At 50.8% G+C, this 16,075-nt stretch overlaps 1 protein-coding gene across 1 annotated transcript in view; it reads right to left on the bottom strand.

Annotated features, from left to right (window-relative positions):
- The window catches only part of LOC123771351 (uncharacterized), an 86,099-nt gene extending 70,570 nt beyond the window's left edge, over window positions 1-15,529 (bottom strand). The window contains exon 1 of the mRNA XM_069305176.1: window positions 15,422-15,529. The gene's annotated coding sequence lies outside the window, so the exon portion shown is untranslated. The remainder of the gene's footprint in view (window positions 1-15,421) is intronic.
- Window positions 15,530-16,075: the final 546 nt, after the last annotated feature.

The following is a 16,075-nucleotide window of genomic DNA, read 5'->3' as shown; positions in this document are numbered from 1 at the left end:
CCCATGTTGCAACCGGTGTTCGGAATGTGCAGGATTGCCACGATGATATTCGGCATATCCTTGATGCCCAAGGCCATTCTTTCCTCCAGGTTGACTCGTTTACTCGTCCCCCTCGTGGTCATCGCCGTCAACCCCTTCGCGTTGTGAAGATCACCTTTGATGGTAGGACCCTTCCATCCTCTGTCATTCTTGCTGGTGCTAGGTGCTCTGTGCAGGAGTATATTCCTTTTCCTCGACTTTGTAACAAGTGCTGGAGGTTTGGGCATGGTGCCCTCCACTGCTCTGGGACTGTCTGTCCTTTGTGTGGGAGTGAGGGACACTTTAAGTCGGAGTGCACTTCTCACCAAGCTCGCTGCCTCAACCGCGGTGAGGTCCATCCTACCTTCTCCCGTGCCTGTGTCCATTACAAGCTTGAGGCAGCCGTCCTTAACCTGAAGCACCGGGAGCGTTTATCTTTTCCTGAGGAGAGGCGCCAGGTTCGCCAGCTCCCGCCTTGTACTAACATCTCTTATGCTCGCGTGTTGCGCTCTTCCTCTCTTCGTCCTTTCCCACCCCCCCCCCCCCTTTCCTCACTCTCAACCGTTTCCGGCCCTTGGACTCTGATACGCCCACTGCCCCATCTGTCCCGAGGGGTCCCCCTCCTGGTCTTCTGTCTTCCGCTTTTTTCAACCCGGTCTGTCATGTCTCCAGTGTCTTTTTCCTCGTCCCCCTCTGATCCTCCTTCCCATCCTCTTCCTCCATCTATCGGCTCTCCCCACCGCCTGTCGGTGCGGGCGGATGTCCATCGCTCTCCTAACGGCCGTCGTGTGTGCTCTCGTTCAGCTTCTGTTGAGACACTGGAATCAGTTGCCCGGTTCGTAGTTGCTGGGACACCGGTCTCTTTAAGTCAGAAGCGAAAGTCTGGCTCCTCTCCTTCCTCTTCCCCGGCGGGTAAGAAGGCTTCGCTTTCTTCCTCAGCTCCTCCTTCTGGCTCTGTTGCTCCTTCCCCTCCCGTTTCGGTGATTGCGCCCCCTGTTCCTGCTATGGAGGTTTCTTTGGCCCCTGCTTCCCTTTCGGTTGCTGCTCTTGCTGGGGTGCGCTCCCTTCTTTCTACTCCCCCTTTTCCTGCTGCTTTCCTTGACTGCTCCTCTCCATTGTCTCCTCCTCCTCCGGACCCTGCCCGCCCACCTCTGATCTGTTCTCCCGTTTCCTTCCCTCCGTCTTTGCTCAGTTTACCCATGCACCCTGACTTTGCTGACCCTGATCCCGACCCTGATATTCTTTAACGTGCTCTGTTGCTCTTTCGCCTTTGTTTCTTGTTCTCTGTTTTTGTTCTTTCTATTCTCGTCGTTGTCCATTCTTCAATGGAACGTTCGAGGTTATTACGCCAATTTCCTCGAACTCCAACTTCTGATTTCGCGGTTTTCGCCCCTTTGTGTCTGTCTCCAGGAGCCAATGCTTGGTGCTCGTCCTGGTCGTTTTCGTGGCTATTCCTTTCTCCCCCCTCCCCAGCCATTGCTGGGGGCTTCTAATTCCTCTGCTCTCTTGATTCGTGCTGATGTTTCCTTTGTTCCTTTACTTTTTCCTTCGCCTCTCCATTGTTCTGCTGCTCGTATCTTTGTGGTGAAATGGTACACAGTTTGTTCCATATATCTCCCCCCCCCCCCCCGAGTGTCCCGCTCTTTTCCTGATTATAAACACCTCCTAGACTCCTTGCCGGAGCCTGTGCTCCTGCTGGGTGACCTCAATTGTCATTCTCTTTGGGGTGACGTTCTGACGAATACCTGGGGTCGCCTCCTTGAGCCGTTTCTCCTCTTCTTCCCTGTCTCTTCTAGCTTCTGGTGAGCCCACTCATTTTGACTCTCGAACTCGCACCCTTTCGTGTCTTGATCTTTCTTTCTGCTCTTCTCTACTTAGATTTCACGTGGCAGGTTCTTGATGACCTCCATGGAAGTGATCATTTCCCCATCTTTATTTATTTATTTACGCATATAAAAGAATGTACATAAGGAATGTGAGGATACAAATATGGTAATTAGTCTTGTAAAGCCACTAGCACGCGCATCCTTGTTTCCTTTTTCTCTTTTTCGCCCTTCTCTCTTTCCCTAGGTGGCAGTTTGCCAAGGCAGACTGGACCCTATTTACCCTCGGTGCTGCTCTCTCTGACCTCTCCCTTCTGCCTCTCTCTAGCGCTCTCCTCCTTTTTCATGACACTGTCTTCAACGCTGCCCTCCGCTCTATTCCTCGCTCTTCCTCTCGGGGCCCACGGAAGTGCGTTCCCTGGTGGAATGCGGACTGTGCTCGGGCTGTTTGCTGTAAGCGTGCAGCCTGGAAGAGGCACTGCCGTAGGCAGACGACCGATTCTTTTCTTTCGGAAAGAGTGCGGTGGCCCTTAAGGCGATCCGTACGGCTAAACGTGAATGTTGGGCTTCTTATGTCTCAACAATTGTCCGAAACTCCTCTGCCCCGGATTTGGAAGCGTATCCGTAAGATAGCGGGTAAGTTCGTTTCCGATGTTTCACCGGTCCTTCACCTCCATGGTACTCTTGTGGCGGACCCGCTGCAGGTTGCTTCCAAACTGGGTTCCCACTTTTCTTCTGTTAGCTCTGGTCTTCGTTTTCCCCAATCTTTCCTTCGTAAACCTGTCCTTGAGTCTCGTCCTTTAGATTTCTGCACTCATGTTCAGCTTCCCTATAATGATCCCTTCTCTCTCTCTGAACTTCGTTCTGCCCTGGCCTTCTGCGGTTCTACGGCGGCGGGCTCCGATGGTATTCATTATGAGATGCTTCGCCATCTCCCTCCGAGCACGTCTCTGTATTTACTGAGTCTGTATAATCGGATCTGGGAGTCGTCGTCAGTCCCTGAGGACTGGCTCGATGCCGTTGTCCTCCCTGTTCGCAAACCGGGGTCTCTGGGTACTTCCCCTAAGGACTTTCGCCCTATTGCTCTCACAAGTTGTGTCTGCAAACTCTTTGAACGTATGGTTAACGTTCGTCTGATGTGGTTCCTGGAACACCATCACCACCTCTCCCCTTCTCAATTTGGTTTCCGCAAGTGCCGCAGCACGACAGATGTCCTGGTGAACTTGGAGGTCTATATTCGTACTGCTTTTGCTGCGAAGACCTCCGTTGTTGCCGTCCTTTTTGACCTAGAAAAGGCTTACGACACCACTTGGCGTTATCATATCCTATCTCAACTTCATTCTTTTGGCCTTCGTGGTCATCTCCCTCTTTCTCCGCAGCTTCCCCTCTCGTCGTTCCTTTCGGGTGCGCCTTGGTACCGCTCTCTCTCTCCCTCTTTTCAGCAATACAAAGGAGTGCCCCAGGGTAGTGTTCTGAGCACTACTTTTTCTGGTTGCCCTCAATGGTCTTCTTTCCTCTCTTCCTTCTGGTGTCTTCTCCGCGCTCTGTCGATGATCTTGCCCTTTGTTGTCAGGGTGATGATTCGCCTCTCCTTAAACGCCGGCTTCAACTTGCCATTGATGCCGTGTCGTCTTGGGCCACAGGTCATGGCTTCAAGTTCTCTACTTCTAGGACTTGTGCCATGACTTTTACGCGGAAACGGGTTGTTCTTCGTCCCTCTTTGTCTCTTTATGGTCATCCCCTTGAATACAAAGATTCCGCGAAGCTTTTGGGGTTATTCCTTGACACTCGTTTGTCTTGGTCTCCCCATATCTCTTACCTCCGTGTTGAGTGCTCTAAGGCCCTTACCCTCCTTCGGGTCTTGTCCCATACTTCTTGGGGGGCAGATAGGCGCACTCTCCTTGCTTTACATTCCTCTCTCGTCCTGTCTAAGCTCGATTATGGTTGCCCTGCTTACTCGTCTGCTTCTCCTTCAACTCTTCGCCTACTTGATGCTTTGCACCATACTGGGTTGCGCCTCAGTTCTGGTGCCTTTCGTTCGACTCCCATCCTTAGCTTGTATGTTGACACTGGCTTCCTGTCTCTCCAGGACCGCCGTGATCGCTACTGTCTTCGCTATCTTGCGCGGTCCTTGCAACATCCTTCCTCTCGCCTCTGTCGTGCTTTAACTTTTACCCCTCCTGCGGTTCCTGTTCCTCTTCACCACCCTCCTCTTTCTGTCTGGTTATCTCGCCTACAGGATTCTCTTTCCGTTCGTATTTCTGATGTTTCTCGTCGTGTTCCTTCTTTGCCCCCGTGGAGGGTCCCTCTTCCGCGGTTTTGTACATCCTTGACCCGTATCACTAAAGCTTTTACCCCTCCTACGGTTCTAAAACGCCTTTTCCTCGAGCACTTTTCTTCTCACTCCCGCTCCGTTTCTGTCTTCACCGATGGGTCTAAGTCAGCGGACGGTGTTGGCTACTCTGTTGTTTTTCCTGATCGCACTTATATGTCGCTTGCCTCCGGAGACTAGCATCTTTACAGCGGAACTTTATGCTATTCTCTATGCTCTTTGTCTCCTGCTTTCTCGTTGTCAGTCTTCCTTTGTGGTTGTTGACTCTCGTAGTGCCCTAATGGCTCTCGGGTCCTTTAATCCGGTTCATCCAGTAGTTGTCGAGATCCAGCATTGGCTGTTTCTCGTTCACAGTAAATTTAAGTCGGTTGAGTTTTGTTGGGATCCCAGCCATATTGGCGTGTCTTTAAATGAGCGTGCGGATGCTGCTGCCAAGGAAGCTGTCCGCTCTTGTCCCATCTCTCGCAAAGGCATTCCGTATTCCGACTTTTACCCGGTTATCCATTCCTCAGTCCTTGCCCGTTGGCAGGCTTCTTGGTTGTCTGTTACTGGTAACAAGCTACGTACTCTTAAATGTTGTTTCCTCGTGGCCGTCCTCCTTCCACCGTAACCGGTGGTGGGAAACAGCTCTGGCGAGGTTGCGTATTGGCCATACTCGCTTAACCCATGGTCACTTGATGGAGCGCCGCCCTGCTCCTTATTGTCCTAGTTGCATTGTCCCTCTTACGGTCGTGCATGTCCTTCTTGAATGTCCTGACTTCCAGGACGAGCGTGTGTCTTGCTTTCCGACCGCCCCTCGCGGTCACCTGTCCCTCGATAGAATTCTTGGTGACTCGGATACTTTTGATATCGTTCGCCTTATGCGTTTTTGTTCTCGTATTGGCATCCTTGGTGATATTTAGCGCCCTCTGATTATTTTGCGTATTTGATGGTGCTACATAGCCTTCCCGGTTTGGTGCCTTCTTTTGATAATTACTTACTTGTGGCGGACCCGCTGCAGGTTGCTTCCAAACTGGGTTCCCACTTTTCTTCTGTTAGCTCTGGTCTTCATCTTCCCCAATCTTTCCTTCTTCATAAACCTGACCTTGAGTCTCATCCGTTAGATTTCTGCACTCGTTTTCGGCTTCCCTATAATAATCCCTTCTCTCTCTGAACTTCGTTCTGCCCTGGCCCAATGCGGTTCTACAGCGGCGGGCTCCGATGGTATTCATTGAGATGCTTCGCCATCTCCCTCCTTGCACGTCTCGGTATTTACTGAGTCTGTATAATGGGATCTGGGAGTCGTCGTCAGTCCCTGAGGACTGGCTCGATGCTATTGTCCTCCCTGTTCGCAAACCGGGGTCTCTGGGTACTGCCCCTAAGGACTTTCACCCTATTGCCCTCACAAGTTGTCTGCAATATCTTTGAACGTATGGTAAACGTTCGCCTGATGTGGTTCCTGGAACACCATCACCTCCTCTCCCCTTCTCAATTTGATTTCCGCAAATGCCGCAGCACGACAGATGTCCTGGTAAACTTTGAGGTCTAAATTCTTACTGCTTTTGCTGCGAAGACCTCCGTTGTTGCCGTCCTTTTTGACCTGGAAAAGGCTTACGACACTTGGCGATATCATATTCTATCCCAACTTCATTCTTTTGGCCTTCGTGGTCATCTCCCTCTTTACAGCTTCCTCTCTCGTCGTTCCTTTCGGGTGTGCCTTGGTACCGCGCTCTCTGCCTCTTTTCAGCAATACGAAGGGGTGCCCCTGGGTAGTGTTCTGAGCACTACTTTTTCTGGTTGCTCTCAATGGTCATCTTTCCTCTCTTCCTTCAGGTGTCTTCTGCACACACTGTCGATGATCTTACCCTTTGCTGTCAGGGTGATGATTCGCCTATCCTTCAGCATACGCTTCAACTTGCAATTGATGCCGTGTCGTCTTGGGCCACCGATCATGGCTTCAAGTTCTCTACTTCTAAGACTTGTGCCATGACTTTTACTCGGAAACGGGCTGTTCTTCGTCCCTCTAACTTTATGGTCATCCCATTGAGTACAAAGATTCCGTGAAACTTTTGGGGTTATTCCTTGATACTCATTTGTCTTGGTCTCCCCATATCTCTTACCTCCGTGTTGAGTGCTCTGAGGCCCTTACCCTCCTTCGGGTCTTGTCCCATACTTTTTGGGGGGCAGATAGGCGCGCACTCCTTGCTTGACATTCCTCTCTCGTCCTGTCTAAGCTCGATTATGGTTGCCCTGCTGACTCGTCTGCCTCTCCTACTCTTCGCCGTCCTGATGCTTTGCACCATACTGGGTTGCGCCTCATTTCTGGTGCCTTCCGTTGGACTCCCGTCCTTAGCTTGTATCTTGACACTGGCTTCCTGTCTCTCCAGGACTGCCGTGATCGCTACTGTCTTCGCTATCTTGCGCGGTCCTTACAACATCCTTCCTCTCGCCTCTGTCGTGCTTTAACTTTTACCCCTTCTGCGGTTCCTGTTCCTCTTCACCACCTCCCTCTTTCTGTCCTGTTATCGCGCCTACAGGATTCTCTCTCCGTTCGTATTTCTGATGTTTCTCCTCGTGTTGTTCCTTCTTTGCCCCCGTGGAGGGTCCCTCTTCCGCGGTTTTGTACTTCCTTGGCCCGTATCACTAAAGCTTTTACCCCTCCTACGGTTCTAAAACGCCTTTTCCTCGAGCACTTTTCTTCTCACTCCCGCTCCGTTTCTGTCTTCACCGATGGGTCTAAGTCAGCGGACGGTGTTGGCTACTCTGTTGTTTTTCCTGATCGCACTTATATGTGTCGCTTGCCTCCGGAGACTAGCATCTTTACAGCAGAACTTTATGCTATTCTCTATGCTCTTCGTCTCCTGCTTTCTCGTTGTCAGTCTTCCTTTGTAGTTGTTGACTCGTAGTGCCCTCATGGCTCTCGGGTCCTTTAACCCGGTTCATCCAGTAGTTGTCGAGATCCAGCATTGGCTGTTTCTTGTTCACAGTATATTTAAGTCAGTTGAGTTTTGTTGGGATCCCAGCCATATTGGTGCGTCTTTAAATGAGCGTGCGGATGCTGCCGCTAAGGAAGCTGTCCGCTCTTGTCCCATCTCTCGTAAAAGCATTCCGTATTCCGACTTTTACCCAGTTATCCATTCCTCAGTCCTTACCCGTTGGCAGGCTTCTTGGTTGTCTGTTACTGGTAACAAGCTACGTACTCTTAAATGTTGTGTTTCCTCGTGGCCGTCCTCCTTCCACCGTAACCGGCGGTGGGAAACAGCTCTGGCGAGGTTGCGTATTGGCCATACTCGCTTAACCCATGGTCACTTGGAGCGCCGCCCTGCTCCTTATTGTCCTAGTTGCATTGTCCCTCTTACGGTCGTGCATGTCCTTCTTGAATGTCCTGACTTCCAGGACGAGCGTGTGTCTTGCTTTCCGACCGCCCCTCGTGGTCACGTGTCCCTGGATAGAATTCTTGGTGACTCGGATACTTTTGATATCGTTCGCCTTATGCGTTTTTGTTCTCGTATTGGCATCCTTGGTGATATTTAGCGCCCTCTGATTATTTTGCGTATTTGGTGGTGTTACATAAACTTCCCGGTTTGGTGCCTTCTTTTCATAATTACTTACTTCTTCGAGCACTTTTCTTCTCACTCCCGCTCCATTTCTGTCTTCACCGATGGGTCTAAGTCTTGCATACGGTGTTGGCTACTCAACCCGTCCTCGCAAATTTAATAAGCCAATATTGACTTATTAAATTTGCGAGGACGGGTTGGGCTACTCTGTTGTTTTTCCTGATCGCACTTGTGTCGCTTACCTCCGGAGACTAGCATCTTTACCGCGGAGCTTTATGCTATTCTCTATGCTCTTCGTCTCCTGCTTTCTCGTTGTCAGTCTTCCTTTGTAGTTGTTGTTGACTCTCGTAGTGCCCTCATGGCTCTCGGGTCCTTTAACCCGGTTCATCCAGTAGTTGTCGAGATCCAGCATTGGCTGTTTCTTGTTCACAGTATATTTAAGTCGGTTGAGTTTTGTTGGGTTCCCAGCCATATTGGTGTGTCTTTAAATGAGCGTGCGGATGCTGCCGCCAAGGAAGCTGTCCGCTCTTGTCCCATCTCTCGTAAAGGCATTCCATATTCCGACTTTTACCCGGTTATCCATTCCTCAGTCCTTGCCCGTTGGCAGGCTTCTTGGTTGTCGGTTACTAGTAACAAGCTACATACTCTTAAATGTTGTTTCCTCGTGGCCGTCATCCTTCCACTGTAACCGGCGGTGGGAAACAGCTCTGGCGAGGTTGCGTATTGGCCATACTCGCTTAACCCATGGAGCGCCGCCCTGCTCCTTATTGTCCTAGTTGCATTGTCCCTCTTACGGTCGTGCATGTCCTTCTTGAATGTCCCGACTTCCAGGACGAACGTGTCTTGCTTTCCGATCGCCCCTCGCGGTAACTTGTCCCTCAATAGAATTCTTGGTGACTGATACTTTTGATATTGTTCGCCTTATACATTTTTGTTCTCGTATTGGCATCCTTGGTGATATTTAGCGCCCTCTGATTATTTTGCGTATTTAATGGTGCTACATAGCCTTCCCGGTTTTGTGCCTTCTTTTGATAATTACTTACTTGTAACTTTATCATCATTACCTAGCCTCAGAACTTTACATTTATCAGCATTAAACTGCATTTGCCAATCCTTTGACCATTTCAAAACCCTATCTAGATCAACTTGAAGGGATAGTGAGTCCTCTTCCGAATTAATTTCCCTACCGATTTTCGTATCATCGGCAAATTTGCAAATGTTGCTACTCAAACCCGAATCTAAGTAAGTTAGTAAGTAAGTAATTATCAAAAGAAGGCACCAAACCGGGAAGGCTATGTAGCACCATCAAATACACAAAATAATCAGAGGGCGCTAAATATCACCAAGGAAGCCAATACGAGAACAAAAACGCATAAGGCGAATGATATCAAAAGTATCAGTCACCAAGAATTCTATCGAGGGACAGGTGACCGCGAGGGGCGGTCGGAAAGCAAGACACACGCTCGTCCTGGAAGTCAGGACATTCAAGAAGGACATGCACGACCGTAAGAAGGACAATGCAACTAGGACAATAAGGAGCAGGGCGGCGCTCCATCAAGTGACCATGGGTTAAGCGAGTATGGCCAATACGCAACCTCGCCAGAGCTGTTTCCCACCGCCGGTTACGGTGGAAGGAGGACGGCCACGAGGAAACACAACATTTAAGAGTACGTAGCTTGTTACCAGTAACAGACAACCAAGAAGCCTGCCAACGGGTAAGGACTGAGGAATGGATAACCGGGTAAAAGTCGGAATACGGAATGCCTTTACGAGAGATAAGACAAGAGCGGACAGCTTCCTTAGCGGCAGCATCCGCACGCTCATTTAAAGACACACCAATATGGCTGGGAACCCAACAAAACTCAACCGACTTATATTTACTGTGAACGAGAAACAGCCAATGCTGGATCTCGACAACTACTGGATGAACCGGATTAAAGGACCCGAGAGCCATGAGGGCACTACGAGAGTCAACAACAACCACAAAGGAAGACTGACAACGAGAAAGCAGGAGACGAAGAGCATAGAGAATAGCATAAAGTTCCGCTGTAAAGATGCTAGTCTCCGGAGGCAAGCGACACATATAAGTGCGATCAGGAAAAACAACAGAGTAGCCAACACCGTCCGCTGACTTAGACCCATCGGTGAAGACAGAAACGGAGCGGGAGTGAGAAGAAAAGTGCTCGAGGAAAAGGCGTTTTAGAACCGTAGGAGGGGTAAAAGCTTTAGTGACACGGGTCAAGGAAGTACAAAACCGCGGAAGAGGGACCCTCCACGGGGGCAAAGAAGGAACAACACGAGGAGAAACATCAGAAATACGAACGGAAAGAGAATCCTGCAGGCGAGATAACCGGACAGAAAGAGGGAGGTGGTGAAGAGGAACAGGAACCGCAGGAGGGGTAAAAGTTAAAGCCCGACAGAGGCGAGAGGAAGGATGTTGCAAGGACCGCGCAAGATATCGAAGACAGTAGCGATCACGGCGGTCCTGGAGAGACAGGAAGCCAGTGTCAACATACAAGCTAAGGATGGGAGTCGAACGAAAGGCACCAGAACTGAGGCGCAACCCAGTATGGTGCAAAGCATCAAGACGGCGAAGAGTAGAAGGAGAAGCAGACGAGTAAGCAGGGCAACCATAATCGAGCTTAGACAGGACGAGAGAGGAATGTAAAGCAAGGAGAGTGCGCCTATCTGCCCCCCAAGAAGTATGGGACAAGACCCGAAGGAGGGTAAGGGCCTTAGAGCACTCAACACGGAGGTAAGAGATATGGGGAGACCAAGACAAACGAGTGTCAAGGAATAACCCCAAAAGCTTCGCGGAATCTTTGTATTCAAGGGGATGACCATAAAGTGACAAAGAGGGACGAAGAACAACCCGTTTCCGCATAAAAGTCATGGCACAAGTCTTAGAAGTAGAGAACTTGAAGCCATGACCTGTGGCCCAAGACGACACGGCATCAATCGCAAGTTGAAGCCGGCGTTGAAGGAGAGGCGAATCATCACCCTGACAACAAAGGGTATGATCATCGACATAGAGCGGAGAAGACACCAGAAGGAAGAGAGGAAAGAAGACCATTGAGGGCAACCAGAAAAAGAGTAGTGCTCAGAACACTACCCTGGGGCACACCTTCGTATTGCTGAAAAGAGGGAGAGAGAGCGGTACCAAGGCGCACCCGAAAGGAACGAAGAGAGAGGAATCTGCGTAGAAAGAGAGGGAGACGACCACGAAGGCCAAAAGAATGAAGTTGAGATAGGATATGATAACGCCAAGTGGTGTCGTAAGCCTTTTCTAGGTCAAAAAAGACGGCAACAACGGAGGTCTTCGCAGCAAAAGCAGTACGAATATAGACCTCCAAGTTCACCAGGACATCTGTCGTGCTGCGGCACTTGCGGAAACCAAATTGAGAAGGGGAGAGGAGGTGATGGTGTTCCAGGAACCACATCAGACGAACGTTAACCATACGTTCAAAAGAGTTTGCAGACACAACTTGTGAGAGCAATAGGGCGAAAGTCCTAACCCCAGTCCCAGAGACCCCGGTTTGCGAACAGGGAGGACAACGGCTTCGAGCCAGTCCTCAGGGACTGACGACGACTCCCAGATCCGATTATACAGACTCAGTAAATACTGAGACGTGCTCGGAGGGAGATGGCGAAGCATCTCATAATGAATACCATCGGAGCCCGCCGCCGTAGAACCGCAGAGGGCCAGGGCAGAACGAAGTTCAGAGAGAGAGAAGGGATCATTATAAGGAAGCTGAAGATGAGTGCAGAAATCTAAAGGACGAGACTCAAGGACAGGTTTACGAAGAAGGAAAGATTGGGGGAGATGATGACCAGAGCTAACAGAAGAAAAGTGGGAACCCAGTTCGGAAGCGACCAGCAATGGGTCCGCCACAAGAGTATCATGGAGGTGAAGGACCGGTGAAACATCGGGAACGAACTTACCCGCTATCTTGCGGATACGCTTCCAGATCTAGGCCAGAGGGGTTTCGGACGTAATTGTTGAGACATAAGATGCCCAACATTCACGTTCAGCCGAACGGATGGCCCTACGGGCCACCGCACTCGCTTTCCGAAAGAAAAGAATCGGTCGTCTGCCTACGGCGGTGCATCTTCTAGGCTGCATGCTTACAGCAGACAGCCCGAGCACAGTCCGCATTCCACCAGGGAACGCACTTCCGTGGACCCCGAGAGGACGAGCGAGGAATAGAGCGGAGGGTAGCGTTGAGGACAGTTATGAAAAAGGAGGAGCGCGGGAGAGAGAGGCAGAAGGGAGAGGTCAGAGAGATCAGCACTGAGGGTAAATAGGGTCCAGTCTGCCTTAGCAAACTGCCACCTAGGGAAAGAGAGGGAAGGGCGAAAAGAGAAAAAGGAAACAAGGATGGGGAAATGATCACTTCCATGGAGGTCATCAAGAACCTGCCACGTGAAATCTAAGTAAAGAGAAGAAGAGCAGAGAGAAAGATCAAGACAAGAAATGGTGCGAGTCAGAGATTCCAAACGAGTGGGCTCACCAGAATTCAGAAGAGACAGGGAAGAAGAAAGGAGAAACGGCTCAAGGAGGCGACCCCGGGTATTCGTCAGTACGTCACCCCAAAGAGAATGACAATTGAATTCACCAAGCAGGAGCACAGGCTCCGGCAAGGAGTCTAGGAGGTGTTTCAAATCAGGAAGAGAGCGGGACACTCGGGGGGAGATAAATGGAACAAACTGTGTACCATTTCCCCACAAAGATACGAGCAGCAGAACAATGGAGAGGCGAAGGAAAAAGTAAAGGAACAAAGGGAACATCAGCCCGAATCAAGAGAGCAGAAGAATTAGAAGCCCCCAGCAATGGCTGGGGAGGGAGGAGAGAAAGGAATAGCCACGAAAACGACCAGGACGAGCACAAAAGCATTGGCTCCTGGAGACAGACACAAAGGGGCAAAAACCGCGAAATCAGAAGTTGGAGTTCGAGGAAATTGGCGTAATAACTTCGAACGTTCCATTGAAGAATGGACAACGACGAGAAGAGAAAGGACAAAAACAGAGAACAAGGAAGAAACAAAGGCGAAAGAGCAACAGAGCACGTTAAAGAATATCAGGGTCGGGATCAGGGTCAGCAAAGTCAGGGTTAGGGGGCATGGGTAAACTGAGCAAAGACGGAGGGAAGGAAGCGGGAGAACAGAGCAGAGGTGGGCGGGCAGGGTCTGGAGGAGGAGGAGGAAGAGGAGGAGACAACGGAGAGGAGCAGTCAAGGACAGCAGCAGGAAGAGGGTGAGTAGAAAGAGGGGAGCGCACCCCAGCAAGAGCAGCAACCGAAAGGGAAGCAGGGGCCAAAGAAACCTCCATAGCAGGAACAGGGGGCGCAAGCACTGAAACGGGAGGGGAAGGAGCAACAGAGCCAGAAGGAGGAGCTGAGGAAGAAAGCGAAGCCTTCTTACCCGCCGGGGAAGAGGAAGGAGAGGAGCCAGGCTTACGCTTCTGACTTAAAGAGACCGGTGTCCCAGCAACTACGTACCGGGCAACGGATTCCAGTGTCTCAACAGAAGCCGAACGAGAGCACACACGACGGCCGTTAGGAGAGCGATGGACATCCGCCTGCACCGACAGGCGGTGGGGAGAGCCAATAGATGGAGGAAGAGGATGGGAAGGAGGATCGGTGGGGGACGAGGAAGAAGACACAGAAGACACGACAGACCGGGTAGAAGGAAGGGGAACCCCAGACAGAGGACCAGGAGGAGGATCCTTCGGGAGAGAACCCAAAGGAACAGAGGAGGGGGCAGTGGGCGCATCAGGGTCCAAGGCCCGGAAACGGTTGTGAGTCTGAGGAAGGCGGGAAGGACGAGGAGAGGAAGAGCGCAACACGCGAGCATAAGAGATATTAGCATAAGGCGGGAGCCGGCGAACCTGGCGCCTCGCCTCAGGAAAAGATAAACGCTCCCGGTGCTTCAGGTTGAGGACGGCCGCCTCAAGCTTGTAATGGATGCAGGCACGGGAGAAGGTAGGATGGGCCTCACCGCAGTTGAGGCAACGAGCCTGGGGAGAAGTGCACTCCGACTTAGAGTGACCTTCGCCACCACACAAAGGACAGAGAGAGACAGTCCCGGAGCAGCGGAGGGCACCATGCCCAAACCTCCAGCACTTGTTGCAGAGCCGAGGAGAAGGAATGTACTCCTGGACAGAGCACCTGGCACCAGCAAGAATGACAGAGGGTGGAAGGGTCCTACCATCAAAGGTAATCTTCACAACCCGGAGGGGTTGACGGCGACTACCACGAGGGGGACGAGTAAACGTGTCCACCTGGAGAATAGAATGGCCCTGGGCAGCGAGGATATGGCGAATATCGTCGTGGCAGTCGCGCAGGTCCCGAACACCGGTTGCAACATGGGGCGGGAGCAAAATAGTGCCAACACTGGCATTCAACTGAGCGTTCTTCGAGACTCGAACGGGGGTCTCGCCAAGGCAGGATAAGGCAGCCAAGCGGGAAGCAGCATCCTGAGAAGGAGCAGCAACGACACGTGTACCGAGACGAGTGGGGTTGAAAGTAATGGAGGCATCCACGGAATCAATGAGATGTCGATGAAGGGAGAAATCGTCAGGAGGCGCAGAATCAAGAGGGAGGAGATCAAAATATTTGGCCCACGAAGCGGGACCAAACAAGGCTTGATAGGTAGCAGAACTGGAAGGAATCGAGCGAGGGCGGCCGTGACGAGGACGGCGGTGAGAACCCCCAGAGAGAGAGGGGTTAAAAGGCGCAGTAGTTACAACTAGAGAAGGAGCCGCGCCAGGGGACGAGGTAGTCACCACTGGGGGCTTGGGGCTCGACCCAACCACAGAGGAGGGAGGGGAGCCAGGGGAAGGAGTCAGAGAGGCGAAAGGAGGAGCAAGGTCGGGGCCCAATGCAGCGGAGGCTACAGAGCCCGGTCTTCCAATACGGACCGACTCGGGGGCTTGGTCGCCCACCCCACGAGCCTGAGAAGGTAAGCCAGAAGCAGCCGAAACAGGGGTTATCTTGACGAAATGAAGAATTCACTCACGAATGTGCCCCCACACCCACCATGGAGCCACAATTAGAGGCAGGACACCCAACAAGAAGCTATCGCCGATCTTGTCGTGGCCTCCTAGGGGTGCGTCGTGAGTATACGCCCCACAAACGCCACCTTAAGAAACCGACAGTCCGTCGAGATCGGGTTCAGTGACGAAGTGGGGATTGACAATAAAAGGTTCCCCTCGTTCTCGACGTCGGGTACTGCAGTTCTACGGGTGCATGAGTATGCCTCCTCAAGCACCCGGGCGTCAAAATAGAAGAAGTCCATGGAAGAACCAGAACGAGCAAAAGGTCGGCAGGAAACGGCAAGCAGATAGGAGAAGAGGGGGGAGAAAAACGAAACAGAAGGAAAAGGAAAAGATGCCCAGCAAAATTGGAGAGGACGGCAGCAGGAGCACAAGGCTAGAAAAGGACAGAGGACTGTCCCAAGGAGCATCACACTCCGGCAGCCGCCCACTAAGCCCCCACACGGCGACAACGAGCCGAGCGGGGAGGGGGGACCATTTGGAAAGGCATCGACAAGAGTGGGGAATGGATAATGGATAATGTCCTAAGCATACAAATTAATTATTAATAATATACTACTTTTAACCAATAACAATAAAATTAATAAGTATTAAACTACCAATTACAATAAAAACTATATCAGTAATAAACTTATTCTTACATTTCACTTAAAACCAACCTTTAACAACACTTAAAGTGTGAGAGAAGGTACCACACAGACAACAGTGGACTGACTGAGGGTTAACGGCGGGCTGGGCACCTCGTTGACTCAACACCAAACACTTTATGGGAAAGGTAGAAAGTTCCCCACAAAAGCTGCCAAGACCACTATAACAGCGCCATCTATTGACTAAACCGTCAGCTACGCTCCCTGTGGAGCAAAATGATGATAAGACTCACTGAGCTTCAGTATTTATTTTAATCATTTTCACTAACTCTCTTTGTTTCTATTTTATAATTATATTAAAATATTAATTTATTTGCAGGCTTTCTATTGTGTTACTGATTATTAGCCAAAATATTAGTTGTGCTTACAATATTTTCTTTTGTCTTATAATATTTGGGTAGTTATTTGATTATGAGTAATTCTAACACCGTAGGCCTAAAAGGTATATATTTACCAACCAAGGTCTACACTTACATATTCCCCCTCCCCGCTCAGCTCGTTGTCGCCGTGTGGGGGCTTAGTGGGCGGCTGCCGGAGTGTGATGCTCCTTGGGACGGTCCTCTGTCCTTTTCTAGCCTTGTGCTCCTGCTGCCGTCCTCTCCAATTCTGCTGGGCATCTTTTCCTTTTCCTTCTGTTTCGTTTTTCTCCCCCCTCTTCTCCTATCT

This window comes from Procambarus clarkii, chromosome 54 (genome assembly GCF_040958095.1).
Source record: "Procambarus clarkii isolate CNS0578487 chromosome 54, FALCON_Pclarkii_2.0, whole genome shotgun sequence".
NCBI lineage: Eukaryota > Metazoa > Arthropoda > Malacostraca > Decapoda > Cambaridae > Procambarus > Procambarus clarkii.
Note: the sequence above shows the minus strand (reverse complement) of the source record. Positions and strands in the feature narration are given on the sequence as shown.